At 50.3% G+C, this 18,527-nt stretch overlaps 1 protein-coding gene and 1 pseudogene across 6 annotated transcripts in view; one reads left to right on the top strand and one right to left on the bottom strand.

The window, feature by feature from the left end:
- Positions 1 to 18,527, bottom strand: part of SGSM1 (small G protein signaling modulator 1) — a 93,410-nt gene that overhangs the window by 63,716 nt on the left and 11,167 nt on the right. The window lies entirely within an intron of this gene.
- LOC112923205 (elongation factor 1-gamma-like) lies at positions 546 to 1,883 on the top strand (annotated as a pseudogene).

Raw genomic sequence — 18,527 nt, 5'->3', positions numbered from 1 at the left:
CAGTAGTCACTCACCCTCTCAACAAGGGTAGAACACACATTTTTTTTGTCAAGTGTGCATAAAGCATTTTCAGGATAGAGCATGTTATAGACAAGACACAGAAGTCTTAAATCTTCAAAGACTGAAATCATACAAGGTATCTTTTCTGATCACAGTGGCATGAAACTAGAAACCAGTTGTGTGGGTGGAAGTTAAGCCAAATGCTCTTCAACAAGCAATGGGTCAAAGAAGGAATCGCAAGAGAAATTAACAAATATCTTGAGGCAAATGGGCAAATGGAAATGAACATGCAACACACCAAAATCCATGTGATGCCAAGAAAGCAGTGATGGGGGGAGATTTATAGCTGGAAGTGCTTATGTTAAAAGAATGGGAAAGATCTGAAATCAACAATCTGCCTTTATAAAAGAACAAACTAAACCCAAAGCTACTAGAGGGAATAGAGGTAACAAAATGGAAAACAGAAATATGATGGGAAATTTTTAACAAACCAAGAGAGTTGATTCTTCAAAAAGTACCAGCAGAGCTTTCTCTGCGGAATCTCCATGGCGGCCAGGACCCTATACACATATCCTGAAAACTGGAAGGCCTTCAAGGCTCTCATTGCTGCTCAGTACAGCGGGGCTCAGGTCCGCGTGCTCTCCGCACCACCCCACTTCCACTTTGGCCAAACCAACTGCACCCCTGAATTTCTCCGTAAATTTTCCTGCTGGCAAGGTTCCAGCATTTGCTGGTGACGATGGATTCTGTGTGTTTGAGAGCAATGCCATTGCCTACTATGTGAGCAATGAGGAGCTGCGGGGAAGTACTCCAGAGGCAGCAGCCCAGGTGGTGCAGTGGGTGAGCTTTGCTGTAGCGACATAGTGCCCCCAGCCAGTACCTGGGTGTTTCCTACCTTGGGCATCATGCACCACAACAAGCAGGCCACAGAGAATGCAAAGGAGGAGTGAGGCGAATTCTGGGTCTCCTGGATACTCATTTGAAGACGAGGACTTTTCTGGTGGGCGAATGTGTGACACTGGCTGACATCACTGTTGTCTGCATCCTGTTGTGGCTCTATAAACAGGTCCTGGAGCCTTCTTTCCACCAGGCCTTCCCCAATACCAAACGCTGGTTCCTTACCTTCATTAACCAGCCCCAGTTCCGGGCTGTCTTGGGGGAGGTGAAACTCTGTGAGAAGATGGCCCAGTTTGATGCTAAAAAGTTTGCAGAGAGCCAACCTAAAAAAGACACCCCACGAAAAGAGAAGGGTTCTCGGGAAGAGAAGCAGAAGCCCCAGGCTGAGCGGAAAGGGGGGAAGAAGGCTGCTGCCCCTGCTCCTGAGGAGGAAATGGATGAATGTGAGCAGGCACTGGCTGCTGAGCCAAAGGCCAAAGACCCCTTTGCTCACCTGCCCAAGAGTACCTTTGTGTTGGACAAATTTAAGCGCAAGTACTCCAATGAGGACACTCTCACTGTGGCACTGCCGTATTTCTGGGAGCACTTCGATAAGGATGGCCGGTCCCTGTGGTACACTGAGTACCGCTTCCCTGAGGAGCTCACTCAGACCTTTATGAGTTGTAACCTCATCACTGGAATGTTCCAACAGTTGGACAAGCTGAGGAAGAATGCCTTTGCCAGTGTCATCCTCTTTGGAACCAACAACAGCAGCTCCATTTCTGGAGTCTGGGTCTTCCGAGGCCAGTAGCTTGCCTTTCCGCTGAGTCCAGATTGGCAGGTGGACTACGAGTCCTATACGTGGCGGAAACTGGATCCTGGCAGCGAGGAGACCCAGACGCTGGTTCGAGAGTACTTTTCCTGAGAGGGGGCCTTCCAGCATGTGGGCAAAACCTTCAATCAGGGCAAGATCTTCAAGTAAACAGCTCTTGTCATCGCCTAGCTGCCTGTACCTGCCCTTCAGGGAGATGGGGGTCATTAAAGGAAAATGAACATTGAAAAAATATATATATATCACCAGAATTGACAAGCCACACTGACTTAAAAAAAAGGAGAGAGGGATCCCTGGGTGGCACAGCGGTTTGGCGCCTGCCTTTGGCCCAGGGCGCGATCCTGGAGACCCGGGATCGAATCCCACATCGGGCTCCCGGTGCATGGAGCCTGCTTCTTCCCACATCGGGCTCCCGGTGCATGGAGCCTGCTTCTTCCTCCGCCTGTGTCTCTGCCTCTCTCTCTCTCTCTGTGACTATCATAAATAAATAAAAATTTAAAAAAAAAAAAAAAAAAGGAGAGAGAGAAGACCCAAATAACTAAAATAAAAATTAATGCCAATTCTCCACAAATCTTCCACAAAAAAAAAAAAAAAAAAAAAAATTGAAGTAGAGGGAATACTTTCATTGCATGAGGCCAACATTACCTTGAAACCAAAGCCAGGCAAGACGCTACACAAAAACTACAAACCAATGTCTCCAATGAATGTCAATGTCAAAATCTGCAATAAGATACTAGCAAAGAGAAATAAACAATATCTAGAGGCACCTGGGTGGCTCAGTAGCTGAGTGTCTGCCTTTGGCTCAGGTAGTGATTCCGGGGTCCCGGGATCAAGTTCCACATAAGGTTCCCCCGCAAGAAGACTGCTTCTCCCTCTCCCCATGTCTCTGCCTCTCAGTGTCTCTCATGAATAAATAAATAAAATCTTAAAAAAAAAAAAAAAAGGATTCAGCAATATCTAGAAAGGACAGCACAGCATAACTAAATTAGGATTTATTGCTAAAATGCAGGGATGGTTCAGGACACAAAACCCGACTGATGTAATAAACCACGTTAATGTAATGAAGAGAAAAAAAAAAAACCCACAAGAGCATTTTGGTTGATGCAGAAAAAGAATGTGTCACAATGCAACACCCTTTTCTCATAAAACACTCACTAAACTAATAATAGCAAGAAACTACCTCAACATAATAAAAGTCATACATGAAAAACCCAGAGCTACCATCCCATACGATGGTGGAAGGTTGAAAACTGCCTTCAAAGTCAAGGAGATCACAAAGATGCCTGCTCTCACCTCTCTTATTGCACATAGCACTGGGTGTTCTAGCCAGATGAGTTAGGGCAAGAAAAGGAAATAGAAGGTATGCAAATCAGAAAGAAAGAAGTAAAATGGTCTCAGTTGGCAGACAGCATGATCTTACATACAGAAAATCCCAAAAATGTCACAGGAAAACTGTGAGTGGTCATAAATAAATGCAGCAAGGTTGCAGAATACAAAATCAACATGTGAAAATCAGCCATATTTCTAAACACTGACAACAAACAATCCAAAGAATATAAACACTCCATTTACAAAAAATGTCAAAAGGAATAAAATACTGAGAAATAAACTTAACCAAGGAGGTGAAAGGCCTGTATGTTGAAAGCTATTATACACCTGCTGAGAGAATTTTGTAAAGACCCAAATAAATGGAAAGGCATCCCATGTGTCCAGAGATCGAAAGAGTCAATATCTTCGACAATAAAACTCAAAGCAACCTACAGATGTAATCCCCCTCAAAATCCCAGTGGCATTTGTTACTCTTATTGTTGTTTAGGGGTGGGCTTTAAAAAAAAAATTTCATTTCTTTATTCATGAGAGACACACAGAAAGAGTCAGAGACATAGGCAGAGAGAGAAGCAAGCTCCATGCAGGGAGCCTGATGTGGGACTCGATCCCGGGACTCCTGGATCACACACTGGGTGTAAGGCAGGCACTCAACTGCTGAGCCATCCAAGCGTTCCCCCTTTAGAAAAAAAAAAAAAAAAAAGAAAGAAAGAAAGAAAAAAAAAGATTTATCTATTGATTTGAGAGAGAGAGCCCACAAGTAGGTGGAGTAGCAGGCAAAGGGGGAGGGAGAAGCAGGCTCACCACTGAGCAGGGAGCCCAACATGGGGCTCAATCTCACAAACCTGGGATCATGACCTGAGCCTAAGACCAACGGTTAACCAACTGAGATACCCAGGCGTCCCATGGGGTGGATTTTTTTTTTCTGAAGAGGAATATCTATCCTAAAATTCATATGGAATCTCAAGGGACCATGAATAGGCAAAGTGATCTTGAAAAGGAAGAACAAAGTTAGAGGTCTCACACTTCCTGACTTCAAACCTTATTATAAAACTGTGGTAATCAAAATAGTGAGGTACTGGCATATAGACGAGTGGGTAAGAACAGAGAGCCCAGGGACAAATCCTCTCGTCTATCACACAGGTGCCCAAGACCATTCAATGGGGGAAAGGACACTTTCCCACCAACGCTCTTAGGAACACTGGATCTCTACATGCGAAGAAATGAAGTGAGACTCTCACCTATTCCACACACAAAAACCAACTCGAAATGATTCAAACACCTATATATGCAAGCAAAAGCCATAGAACTCCTCAAAGAAAACATAGCAGAGTAATGTCATGATGCTGGGTTTGGGAATGATTTCTTGGCTGTGACACCAAAAGCAGAGGCAGCAAGAGTTACATGAAATAAACTACATCAAAGTAAAAAAAAAAAAAAAAAAAAAAAAAAAAAAAACTTCTGTATGTTGAAGGACATGATAAACAGTAAAAGAAAAAGAAAAGAAAGAAAAAAGAAAAAAGGTAAGCCAGGCAATGGGAGAAAATATTTGCAAACCGTGCATCTAATATGAAGCTAATGTCTATTCTAGACATCCATTCTAGATGATGAATTCCTACAGCTCAATAACAAAAAACCTGGTTCTAAAATGGGCAAAGGACTGTAACAGACATGTCTCCAGAGAAGATCTACAGATGGCCCACAAGCACACGAGGAGTTGCTCGACATCACTCTTCATCAGGGAAGTGCAAATCAAAGACGCCACTACACACCGCCTCACACCCTTGAGGATGGGCTACTATCGGAAAACAGGAAATAAGGGAGTGTGGGTGGGAATGTGGAGAAACTGGAACCCTTGTGCATTGCCAGGGGAAGAGCAAAGATCGTGCAGTTCCTAAGGAAAATAGTATGGCAGTTGTTCAAAAAATGTAACAGAACATTACCATAGGATCCAGCAATTCTGCTTCTAGGTATACACCCCAAAGAACTGAAAGCAGAGTATTGAAGAGAGATTTGCACACCCGTGTTTGCGGCAGCATTATCCACAATGGCCAAATGTGGAAACAGCCCAAGTGGACGCTGAGGGATGAATAGATAAACAAAATGAAGCAGACACATTCAAAGGAATATAATTCAGCCTTACATAGGAAGGAAATTCAGGGATGCCTGGGTGGCCCAGCGGTTGGGCACCTGTCTGGCTCAGGGCATGATCCTGCGGTCCGGGGATCAAGTCCCATATCTGGTTCCCTGCATTGAGCCTGCTTCTCCCTCTGCCTATGTCTCTGCCTCTCTGTGTCTCTCATAAATAAATACAATCTGAAAAAATGAAAACGAAGGAAATTCAGACACGTGCTACAACATGGATAAACTTTGAGCACACGATGCTAAGTGAAATAAGCCAGCCAAAATAAGACACATCCTTGTAAGAGGCACCTAGAGTAGTCAAGTGCATGGAGAAAGGAAAATGATGCTTGCCAGGGGCTGGGAAGAGGAATTATTGCTTAATGGGTATAGAGTTGTAGTTGTGTAGGATGGAGAGAGAGTGCCTATACCACACAAACTACTTACTTAACACTATGGAGCTTAAAAATGACAAAGAGGGTAAAAAATTTTTACTTTAAGAGTTTACTTAAAACTCTTTTTACTTATTTATTCATGAAAGACAGAGAGAGGGAGAGGCAGAGAGATAGAAGCAGGCTCCCTGCACAGCAGGGAACCCGATGCAGGGCTCGATCCCAGGACCCTGGAATCACCACCTGAGCCGAAGGCAGATGCGTAACTGACTGAGCCAGCCAGGTGCCCCAAAGAAGGTAAATTTGATGTTCTGTGCATTTTACCACAAATTTTAAAAGTGTGTATGTTATACGCTAATACAGTGTGAATAAATGGGTATTGTGCAGGTATTTTTTTAAAAAAGGTAACTCAGACCATGTCCCTCCTCCACTCAGTTCCCTACAGGGCTCTCATCTCACCCAGAATGACAGCCCATGTCTTCACGATGGGCCACAAGGCTCTGCACGACCTGGACCTAGCATTGACCTTCTGACCTCTTCCCCAGCTGTCCCCGTCACTCAGACCACACCACCACTTCTCTTTGTGGTCTGCCTAACTCGACCCTTTGCACATGCTGTTTCCTTCACAGGAACACTCTCTCCCCAGAAATCAACACAGTTCAACTCTACTCAAATGCCACCTACCCTGATGGTACTATTTACAACTACGGCCCTTACCCCACCCAACACTCGGCATTACCTGTCTTCTGCTTTTTTTCTTTTTTCCTCCAAAGTGCCTCTCACCTCTAACACGCTGTGCATTGCGCTTATTTTGCCCGTGGTGTCTCCAATTTCATGGGACTCTGTTCTACGAGGTCAGGGATTCCACGTATGTCAATCAATCACTGCCCTATTCTCAAGACCTGGAGAATGCCTGGCCCACGGTGGGCCCTCAGTATCCGCTGGATGAACGCATACGTCCTATGGGGACATTTACGTGAGGCAACAGAAAGCACTCAGCACCGTGCCTGATACACGGGACGTGCTCAAGAAAGTGCAACACCTTAATAATGATGACGCAGGCACCCTGTGGCCCTGAGCACGTCACATCTGGTCCCTTGCACCCCACCCTTCTGCCCATCGAACACACCGATGCAGGTATTTAAAAAGAAATAAAATCAATCTTGCAGAGGAAACTGCCACCACCAGCAGCAGGTGGAGGAGGTTACAGGGAGGTAGAATGCAGAGAACTAAGGAGTCCCGAGAGTATGTTTGTAAAGTGTCCAGAATTCCTATGCTGAGATCCTAATCCCCAGTGTGATGGTATTGAGAGGTGGGGCCTGTGGGAGGTGGGGAGGTCAGGAATAAGAGGAGTACCCCCATGAAAGAAAGCCCAGGGAGGTGCCTTCCCTCTCCTGCCTTGTGGGGACTCAGAAAACACAACCGTTGATGAACCGGGCAGCAGGTTCTCAGCAGACACGGAGCTACCAGCACTCTGACTTAGATCTTAGACTTCCCAGCTTCCAGAACCATGAGGAATGAATGTTCTCTGATAGTTTTGTTATAGCAGCCCACATGGACTGATTGTTCTCCACGTGAGCACAAGGGAGTTCCAGGGTCACACCTGGTACCCAGAACTACAGAGCCCACAGCACAAGAGCAGGGGTCTGCAAACTTCTTGGGACAACACAAGCAGTCTGGGCTCTGCTGGCCATCTGGTCCCTGTCTCAACTATTCAACCTCACCCTGTATCATGAGAGTAGTCGTATGGAAAGGAATGAGTACAGCTGGGTTCCAATAAAAATTTACAAAAACAAGTGGAGAGCCCTTTTTGTCCTTTAGGCAATAGTTTGCTGACAGTGGAATAATTAAAAAAAAAATGTGTATCTGTTGGTCTCAGCCACCAGTTTCTGGCAGAGCTCATAAAACCCCGGTAATGTCCTAAGCGATAATAGCACTAGGAGCATCTTCTTTTCTACTATCTGATCTTTGGCCTCAGTTCCTGACACAAAACCCCTAAATCCCTTGGAATTTCCTGTGTGATCAGAATGTCTTTTGTTCTAATGAGGTGATGCCTGGTGCGATCCTGGACAGCTTCAAGTTGGGCACTTGTCACCAAAAAGACCAACCTGTGATGAGAAGCTTGGAACTTTCAGCCCCATCCCTACTTCTCTGGGAAGGGGAGAAGGGATAGAGATTGGGTGAACTATTCATCATGTCTGTGTAATGAAGCCTCCATTAAACCCCCAAAGCGCGGGGTTTGGAGAGCTCGCAGGTCGCTGACCATGGAGGTGACGGCAGGGTGGTCCAAGATGGCTTGGAAGCTCCGGCTTGCCCTATGCATCTCTTCCGTCTGAAGGGTCATCTGAATCCTTTATCATATCCTTTTGTAATAAGCCGGTGAACCTAAGTGTTTCTCCGACTTCTATGGGCTATTCTAGCAAATTATTGAATCCAACAAGGGGATTGGTCAGAACCCCAGTATGTAGCTATCAAGAAGTACAGGTGACAATCTGAGACTTGCATCTGAAGTGGGGGGCGATCTTGCAGGACTGGGCCTTAACCTGTAGGATCTGACACTGATGCCTGGTAGCTAGTGTCAATATTCAGTTAAATGGCAGGCCACCGAGCTGGTGCCAAAGAACTGCTTGATGTGTAGCAAACCCCCATACCTCTGGTGTCCGCAGTATCGTGCACTAAGAGTGTGAGATAAAGGAGGAATACACAGGAGCGTGTTTTCCCACCTCACCGATCCGACATGGGAAGGGCTGCCCAGCCTGGGGTCACAGTGGGGACAGCTCTGGGGTGGGTGCTAACGTGGCTGAGCATCCCACACACAGGGCCGGCCCCAGCTCTTCCCAGTGGCCAGCCCTCTCTTAGGCAGTTTGTAGCCCCCCTGCCAAGGCTGCTCCTTGGAGGTGGCCATCTGCCTGTCACCTGCCGGAGCGACTCTGACGCAGGAGCCCTGCCGCCTGTCTGTGTTCTCCCCCATGGCGAATGCAGAGAGTGCCAGGTCCCATCTGCTCTAACCACAAAAGGAAGCAGGGATGGAAAAATCTCTCAGCTCTATGTCTGGCTGTGCTACCAACCAGTAAGTACCCTGAGGCTGGCACTGTCCTTTGGGGCCTCAGGTTACCCCTCTGGGCTCAAAGACTCACCCAATTCCCACTTTCCAGGATGCCTTCACCTCCTGGCATTCTCATCCCTTATGTCACTCCTCCTCTACCCACATTCCAGAGCCTGCAAACTGTGGCCTCCCTGATGTTAGGGGCTGAACTGTATCCCTACCCACCACTCATACACTGAAACCTTAACCCCAAGTACCTAAGGATGTCATCTATTTGTCAACAAGGTCTTCAAAAGCTAATTATGTTAAAATGAGGTCATTAGGGTGGGCGCTCATCTGGTACGACTGGTGTCCTTATAAAAGGAAGTCTGAACACAGACCACTATAGAGGGAAGAGTCCGCCATCCTGGGAGAAGAGGGCCATGTACGAGAACACCCAGAACAGAGCTTTCCCTCACAGACGTCGGAAGGAGTCAATTCTGCCAACACCATGATACTGGACTTCCAGCCTCCAGAAGTGTGAGAACGTAAATATCTGGCATTCAGGTCCCCCCGGGTGTGGTAGCTTGTCATGGCAGCCGGGGCAGACGGACACACCCACCGGACACACCCACCGTCAGCATCCTCACCATCACCCTCCACGTCCTCATCCCCCCAGCGGAGCACTTCTCTGCCAGAGGAGGAATGAGTGAACGAGTGAATGAGTTCTAGGCTTACCTGTATTAACTCACTGTACCCTCTCCACAGCCCTGTGCGGGGTGGGCCTATTTTTATGAGAATGAAGATCAGAGAGCCTAAGCAGCCAGCCCAAGGTCACACAGTGTACAGGAGGCAGGAGCAGAAACCCAGGCTCTTGATGCTACTCTAGAAGCTTCAGCCAATGGCTTGTCTCTGAAAATAATAATGCTGCTCTAGCTTACACACACTTGCACAGCACTGTGGTAAGCACACATGGTATTATGGAGTCACATGCTGAAGCCCTATTCTCCCCTTCCTGGTGTGATGGTATTTGGAGGTGGGGCCTTGGGGGGGTAATCAGGGTTACACGAGGTCCTGAAGGCAAGGGCCTCAGGATGGGCCTGGTGTCCTTAAAAGAAGAGGAAGAAATCAGAGCAAAGTGAGACGGTGGTTGCCTGCAAGCCAGGAAGAGAACCCTCGCCGGGAGCTGAATCTGCTAGCACCTTGACCTCGGACTTCTCAGCTGGCAAACTGCAAGAAATAAAGGTCTGTTTAGGCCACTCTATCTGTGGTGTTCTGCTACGCCAGTCTGAGCAGAGGCACGCGGCCAGCCCCACATAATCCCCACAGCATGGTTCCCAGGTGGCCCCTACCACCCACTTCATTCACAAGAAAATTATGAAATGCAGAGGTATCAGTTACTACCTAGCCAAGGTCATCAGAACATCCAAGGTCATCCTGCTGAGGTTTCTACGCTGGGCAATCTGACTCCAAGGGGAGCCTCTGCCCACTCCACTCCACTCCAGAAACAGGGGTCAGATGCACTTACTGGGGTCACCGCCCTTCGTGACACAACAGAGGAAACAACCCCTTCCTCTTACTCTCCCTCTCTCCAGAAGGCCGGGAGGACCCCCTAACCACTGTCTGTGGTTCATAGCAACACTGGTGCTCTTATTTCCCAGCTCAGCACAAGCCGGGATGGAGTCTGGGGGCTTCGGCCTCTCTCTGCTACATGATGGCCTGGCCCAGCAAAACTAAGATTCAGAAGTCCGCTGTTGGCAAAAACCATGGGCAGAGTTCTTGGGGGGGTGGGGGGTGGTTCCTGTGTGCTTGAGGGAGAGCAAAAGGGCTTTCCAGTTTGGGGCACGGAGTCCAGGGAAGGCCGCTGGCCCCTCCCTGGCCCATTGGACAGGAGCTGATCACATGGCCCCTCCTTGGCCCCTTGGACAGGAGCTGATCACATGGTAGCTGATCACATGGCCCCTTGGACAGGAGCTGATCACAGGTGCCCCACAGAACCCTTCAGGACTGGAGGCTGCTTAGGGGGGTGCTGGAGAACCCTCGGCTGCCAGTCCCTTAGTGGACAGGGGACTACTTCAGCTACAGGGAGAGCCTGCCCCAAGGTCTCACTGCTTCCCAGGGTGGCCCTCACCCAGAGACTGGAGCAGGCGGGCCCTGAAGATTTGGCATCCTCACCCCAGCTTGGGACAGCTTTGAAGGGCCACAAAGCTCCCTGGGAACTCGCCGTGGCGCTTCCATGAAAGCCCCGTGGCCCATCTTCTCCTTTGGCCCTCTCCTGCTTGCTTCACTCTGCTCCCCGGGTGTCAATCCCAAAGGCATACCCAAATAAGCCTGCATGCTGACCTCCATCTCCACAATGGCCTCCACTCAGGTACCGCCAAGCCAAAGCATGCACACATGTAAGCAACAGTCAACAGGGAGACGTCGTCGTAAACAGTTCAAATGCTCATGAATGCAGTTCGGCAGGAGGCCCTCGCACTGAGGGCACAGAGCAGCAGGGATGGAGTCAAACAGTCCTGCCCAGGACGACCTTTCACTCCAATGAGCCAAAAGGTAGGACAAGCTAAGACAGGCACAGGGCAAATGTGACATTGCCCAGCAGGGCCAGCAGCACCAGCACCAGGTGGGACCTGGTAGAGACACAAATGCTTGGCCTCCGACCCATGGAATCAGCAACTCCAGGATGTTTATCAAGCTCTCCAAGGAAATCGCACGCAAGCTCAGATGGCAGCAGGAGGTGCGAGAGGATAGAAAACAGGAAGCTGTCCCAAAATCCTTAGGAAGAGATTCAGCAGTCACGGCTCCTGTCTGGGACCTTCCCCACACAGCCAGCCCCTTCTGGCCACCTCTCCTGGGCCCCATGTCAGACTAGGGGAGGTAACAGTTGCGGCTTCCTCACTATTACCACCACAGGGTGCTGCATCCTTGGCGCACCCCACCCTGCCTTGGTCAGTAGTGCCTTTATTAAATTCACCTTACTGTACTCCGTTTGGGGGAATCCTCTGTTTCCTATCGTTACCCAGACTGGACACACGCGCTGTCTCAAGTCCAAACTCTGCAGAGTGGAGAAGGTTGTCCGTTTATCGCTGTGGACTCTGAAACTCAGGAAGGGCAATCCCCAGGGAAGGCTGGCTCCAGGACTCTTGTCCTGGGGATGGATCTGGGGTGGGGTGGGTGGTGGAGGTGCAAATGCAGCACCCGTGGGTAGTGGGTAGTGCTCAGCCTGGGGAGGGGCCCTGACAAGTGAGGTGCCCCCCACTTCTGCTGGCTCCCAGCTGTGGGCTAGAACCCGTCTCCAGAAGTTAGTAACAGGCTGCCAGCCTGAGGCCAGAAGAGGAAATTAAAAAGGCAGTGGGGTGGGGTGGAAGTCTCCCTGGGACGGACGCCGAGAGCCTCCCAGGAGAGAGCACAGGCTGCAGGAAGAGGCTGTGACCCACACCCTCGAGGGCGGGCCCCATCCCCAGGGAACTGGCCAGACCTGGGGGGGTGAGGGAGAGGGCCACAGAAGGCCTCTGAAATTCAGTTCAACCACCTTTCCCTTCTCAGGTGCCAGGCATGAGCTTGGACTCGGTCAGCTGTGAAAGCTGACAGATGTGAGGGACCTCAGGGTGGTCTGGGCATGGTGGCAGTGGCAGGTGGCCTCCCGGCCCCTCCCCAGCCTCTGTGATTTCTCTAATCTTCAGCCCTGGGATCATGTGTGATTCAGGCAGCACAGAGGCAGTGGCTGTGGTCGCTGGGACTCGAGGCCCACAGACCTCCATCTGCATCCCGGCTCAACCCCTCGTGTCCAGGGCGATGGTTAAATGGGCTGCTGTTTGCAAAAGGGCAGGCCTGGCTAGGACATAGTAGAAGTTTCATGATGCTAAAGCTTGCTGCCATTTTTTATTTTTTGAGCACTCACTGTGTTCCTGGAACCGTATATAGCGTGACAACCCAAATGAAGTGGATTACTGAATTATTCCCTTTTCCCAGATGGGGAAACTGAGGCAGGGAGCTGTTCGATAACCACCCCAGGTCATGCAGAGGAGGCACGATCAGACCCAGGGCCTTTATTCTAACAAATACTTTGTCTCATAGCAGAAGTTGGAGGCCATTTCGAACAAAATGCTTTTGTTATTGCCCAGCTTAGAGTGAGAGAGTATGTTTACTGAGCACCTACTATGTGCCAGGGTCTCTATACAGAATACCCTGTTTAATCCTCACAGGAACATCATCATCCCCATTTTAAAGCTGCATAAACTGAGGTTCACAAGAGTTTATGCAATTTGCCCTAAGGTTACAAAACCAGGAAAGGGCACAATCAGGACCTCTTGAACTTAGATCTCACAGTCAGCAATGCCTCCAGCCCTGCCCAGAAAGGGGTCAGGCCCTCTAAAATCCCAAAGTGCTGAGAAACCTATGAGAAAGGGATTCCTAGGTCTCACCCAACGTGGAGACCAAAGAAGCACTAACTGCAAGTCAGGAGTCCTGAGTCACCCGGACCGGACTCTGCCACCCATGACCTGTGGGGGCCTCTTCAGGGCAGGGAGACCTCAAAGGTCACAGTGGTCAGGAAGCTTTCATCCCTGTCTAGCACCCATTCTAAGGAGTCCTCCAACATCTGCTTGCATTCCCCCAATGATGGGGAGCTCACTTCCTTCAGAACCAGCTTATTAGCTCTAACGACAGGATGTTAGGAGGCAGTGGAGAGGCTAGGAACCAGAATGTGGAGTCACTGACCTGACATTGAATCCTTGACCACTCATGATGCTGGACAAGCTTCCTCACTTGTCAAATAGGGTGGATGATCATAGTGTCCCTGCCTCATTGGGTAACGGGAGCCTTGCAAGAGCCCTGTGGAGACAGTGCCTGGCACATGGTAGGCATTCTACAAACAGGAGCCAGTCTTAGAGGATAGGGACTGCCTAGTTCAGGGCCTGCCCACAGTAAATATTCATGAGTGTGAGCTATGGGGCCCTTCAGCTCGATGCACTTACCCCAGCTTCCCATCAAGGGGCTATTTAGGACCTCACTGGCCTCTGGGGCAGGGGCCTGGCCCCACCCCTGCACGTGGGATCTCAGACCATCAGCCCCTGTCAGCCCCACCCTGCAAATTCAGGAACCAGCCCCGCCCTCCCACCCTCCACCTGCAAATATTTCAATAGCACACAGGAGAAGTAATCAATCTCAGGAGGAAGTCAGGCAGGGAAATTGAGGCCAATCCGAAAAGCAGGAAGATGGGACTCCTGGGGACCCCATTCCTGCCACCTGCCCACTGATACCCAGATAGCCTCACGTGGCCCACCTGGAACCCTGCTAGGTTCCAGATCAACTCACTACTCCTGGCTGCCTCTCCACACAGTGCCGTCGTGCTCACCGCTTTTATGCCTGGATCGGAATAATACAGCCCAGCGTGCAAGGCTCCCATAAGGATTATGGAAAGTATCTGCAGAGGGCCTCTAATAGGACCCAGCATAATACAGCTGGCATCCTATAAAGGGAGGCACCTTAGTAAAGCCAGTAAGAACAGGAGATCAGGAGTCACCAGGCTCAGGTCAAATTCCAATTCCGCCATTGGCTGGATGACCTCAGGCCTCAGTTTCCTTATCTGTGAAATGGAGATGATATACCACCTGTCAGGGCTGCTGTGTGCAGATTTCATGAAAAAAGCATGCACAGCGCTCAGAATGGGAGCAGGAGCTCAGAACCACACAGTGTAAAAGACAGCTTCATGCATGTCACTCTCTACCCCCTTCTGCTGCTGTATACTTTTGCTTAGAATTTATCACGGCCTGACTTTCACTATACACCTGCACGCTTATGTGTGTACTGTCCATCTCTAGGACAGCGCTGGGCAAACAGGAGGTGCTCAATCTATGTTGGGTGATCGATCACTCTGATTATATTAGTAACACACGCCAGCAGCTCATGCTCATCAGGTTTGGTTCCAGTGTCTTTAAGGCCCTCTGGCACCTGATCTCATTTGCTCTGTGTTCAAGGTCAGGGTGGGCAAACGTTTTCTGTGAAGGGTCAGAGAGCAAACACTTCAGGTTTTACAGCAGGACCGCCAGATAAAGATACAGGCTGCCCAGTGAAATCTAAACTTAAAATACATATGGAATTTCTTTTAGTGTAAGTATGTACCAGATACTGTGCAGGCTTATACTAAAAGATTCTCTGGTTTTTCTGAAATTCAAATTTCAGCAGGCGATCTGAATTTTTATTTGCTAAATCTGTCAAACCTATTTTCAGGCCACATACCGTCTATGTCCCATCCTCTCTCGTTTTCACACCCCTTTTTAGGATGTAAAAACCATTCTTGGCTTAAGGGCAGTGCACACACAGGCTGGATTTGGCCGCAGGGACCCCTGGCATAAAGCACCCAGCACTGTGCCTGTGGCTCACATTAGGCCAAAATAAAAACCAGCCGAGCTGCCACCTGCTCCTCCAAGTCCTGCTGCCTCAGTGCTGGCTCAGAGCACAGCTCACCCCAGCTGGGGTCCCGGGTGGTTGGCGCCCGGCAGTGCAGCTGGGTGAGTAATGCTGAGCCAGCAGGAGCTAATGAGATGGAGGCCCCCTGCCTCTCCCGGCCGCGAGAAACTCACAGTGGAAAGGCCGGTTCATTTAGGGTGTCTGGACCGCCTTCAGGGTGACTTTTAAAAATAGCTCGCAGCATCTGGGCAAAGTGAGGAGGAGAGGGGAATGAGCAGAGGTCAGCTCTGCCTCCCGGGTGGGCCTCCTGGATGCTGAGGGCGAGATGCACATGCCCTAGCAGGCCAGCATGTCCAGCCCCGCCTCGGACCGCGGGCCCTCAGACCCAGCCGTGGGTGTGCCTTTGCCCACATATGCCTTCTGCCAAGGGTCCCTCCCGACATGCTGCAGCTAGCTAAGTGCAACTCAGGCTTCAGCCCAGGTGTCACCTCCTTCTGGGAGCCTTCCTGGACTCTCCATACCCAAGCAGGGATAAATGTACCTCTTCCATGTTCTGCCAACACCTGCCTTCCCAGCACTTCCCTTCACAAGAACCACAGCTGTCCCTCATTCACTTAACATTTATGGAGCACCTCCTAGGAGTTTGGTATAAGGTGACGAGCAGATAGAATCCCTGTCCTTGTGGACAAGGCAGTCTACAAAGACAGATACTAACCAAGTACAGCAAATGGGTACATGACAACAAAAAAGTAGGGCAGTTCCCTGCAGCAAAAGAATTTAGTTCTTGGAGAATAACAAAGGAACTTCAGCTGATGAGGTAGGTCTAGCGGTCAGGGAGGGCTTCCTGGAGGAGGTGATGCTCAAGATCTAAAGTACAAACAGAACTGAACTCTCTGGTTTCTCCAACTCTAAACCAGAGGAGGAAAATGCTGCCCCTGCAATTGCCCCCCTCCCCCCCCCCCCCCCCCCGCCCCGAGCCACCCTAGAGCTCAACGGAAGGAACAGATGGAAGGACAATGTGGCAGGGAAAGGCACGACATGGAAATAGCTGGCGGCTTTTTATTTTTTAATTTCTTATGGGGGAGGGGGCGCACAGGAGGTGAGTTGGGAAGGCCTGGAACAGGGCTGCCAGCTGTGACTGCTTCTACCATGGGGCCCTACCTTCCTTTCCTGCCACATCCTGTCCCCTCCCCGCCCCTTCCCAAGCCCAGCTCAGGTCACTTGTGCCATTCCTTCTGTAGGATTCCCACCCCCTGCCTTTGCTTTGTGCTTTGTGCAGTCCCCTGCACCTGATATCCCCACCCACTCCGACCTCCATCTCCAGCTCTAGCAAAACCACTGCATCTTCTGGGACTCACTAAGGTGTCCTCTGCCCTCCTTCCCGAGCCACCCCCACCCCCCACCCCCCAGGCAAAGTTGATGGGACCTCCTCCACTTCCAAGCTCCAATGGTCAGCTATGAGCACTGGGCTCTAGAGTCAAACTTCCAGAATTCAAACCCCAGCTCTTGCACAGAATCTTGGGCAAATCATTCCCATCAGTAAAATGGGTATCCGTATTTGCCTCACAGGCATAAGATAATACATCAAAAGCATTTAACACAGTGGTAGCCACACAGTAAGTGCTTTATACACTTATTTATGAGGTGTTCGCTGAGCCTGGCACCATGCTTGGGGCATTATTTTATCGAATCCTCAGGGTAATTAGATGAGATGGGTGTGGGTGCACATTTTTACAGATGAGGAAACTGAGTCTTGGTGAGGTCAAATACTTGCCCAAGAGCACATGGCTTTTGAATGGCAGAGTGGGGACTCGAACCCACGACCATCTGCCCTGCACTGAGACTGGCACACAGTAGGTTCATTTATTCATTCAATACGTACTGGTGCATCCCACAAGCTACGTGGGTGCTTCACATCTGAACCCCAAAGATTCATAACAAGCATGCCATGTGGGTGCCATTGCTACTACTCTATTTTCCCAATGAGGCAGCTGAGCTAGGAGGGATGGAGACCATCTGGTCCGTGAAGAGGCTGGGATCTGAATCATCTCCAGCTTCGGAGTCCCAGGTGGCCAACTCCCTGCTCCTGAAGTCCTGGCCCTGCAACACCAGCCAGGTCCACCTCTGCCCTGCCAAACCTTTTCACCACTGACCTCCCCAGGTGTGCCCAGTACCACCCAGCTCCCTCTCCCCTCTGCACATAGGTCTCCAATGGAGAATCATGGTAGCAAGAGGGAAACCTTCAACCTGAAACACGTATTACTGAAACCAAAGAATCTGAAAAGGCTACATGCTGTCCAAATGCAGCTGCAGGACATTCTGGAAAGAGCAACACTATGGAGACGGCAAAAAGATCAGTGGTTGCCAGGGGTTGGGGGGAGAAAGGGATGAAGAGCAGAGCGCAGAGGATTTTTAGGGCAGATAAAGAGATGTATAGGAAATCTCAGTACTTTCTGTTCAGTTTCATTGTGAACCTAAACGTGCTATAAAAAATAAAGTCTATTATCAAAAAAGAAGAAAGTAAAAAAGGAAATATCTTGTCTGTGCTCTGCTGCTACTGTAGGACGTCAGCAGGGATCCCAACGCTCCGGCACATAGGCAAAGGGCCTCCTTCCAGATGGGTTCCTCCCTGCCCTCAGCCCATCGCAGCCTGCACGGGGCTGGGGCCTTCTCAGAGAAGGGGTCTGAAGGCGTCTGGCACACAGCGAGAGCCCAGTAGCTGCTGGTGAACGGATCAAAGCTTCCTCTCCTGGACTCTTGCTCTCTCTCATACATGGTTCCAGAACAGCCCTGCCCCACCCTCCCACCCACACACTTCCACCCTGCCCTCCACATCCACACAGATGGATAATGAAAGCAGAGACACAGGACGGTCCTTCTGCAGCCCCATCTGTGCCTGTGGGAGAGAGCGGGGGGGGGGGGGGGGGGGGGGGGGGGGGGCGGGGACATAGGTGATGAAGCCATGGCACCTGGATCTTCAGAGTCCTAGTGCTAGCAAAGTCTTCCCTCTTAGCACCACCCTCTTAACCTGCCCTAAACATGGCTGTGGGCCTTACAAGGGAAGCAAAAGCCTGTTTCTCAGTGGGCTGCTGCTAGGACAGCCCCAGTTAACCCTTTTCTGGGATGCTATAAATAGGCACCACGCATCGTTCCCTCAGAGTATAGGGACTGGCCAACCTGCCCTGACCTGGAAGCAGGGCGTTCTGGGCGCTGAGATTGGGTTTCCCTCACACAGGTGCCCTGCACAGGTGCTCAGACACCCCCTGACGAGAAGGTCACGCAAGTGCCTGGTTCTGGGGCATTCACCTGGGGGCATTTTGGCAAAAAGGTCCCCCCAGCTACACCTCCCGCACACAGCCACTCAGGGAGATGATGGAACTGTGAAGACAGTCAATCCCCCGCCCCTCCATTCCCGGAGAAAACAGCCTGCGTGTCTCACATTCCCAGCCCACGCCCTGGAGACCGGCCAGCCCTCTCCTGGGTGCTCTGCTGCTGTGTGAGGCGGCTCCCCTGGCAACACGCCCCACTTCCTCAGACCCACGGG

The sequence above is a fragment of the Vulpes vulpes genome, chromosome 10, assembly GCF_048418805.1.
Source record: "Vulpes vulpes isolate BD-2025 chromosome 10, VulVul3, whole genome shotgun sequence".
NCBI classification, from domain to species: Eukaryota; Metazoa; Chordata; class Mammalia; order Carnivora; family Canidae; genus Vulpes; species Vulpes vulpes.
This window is presented reverse-complemented; position numbering and strand designations above follow the sequence as displayed.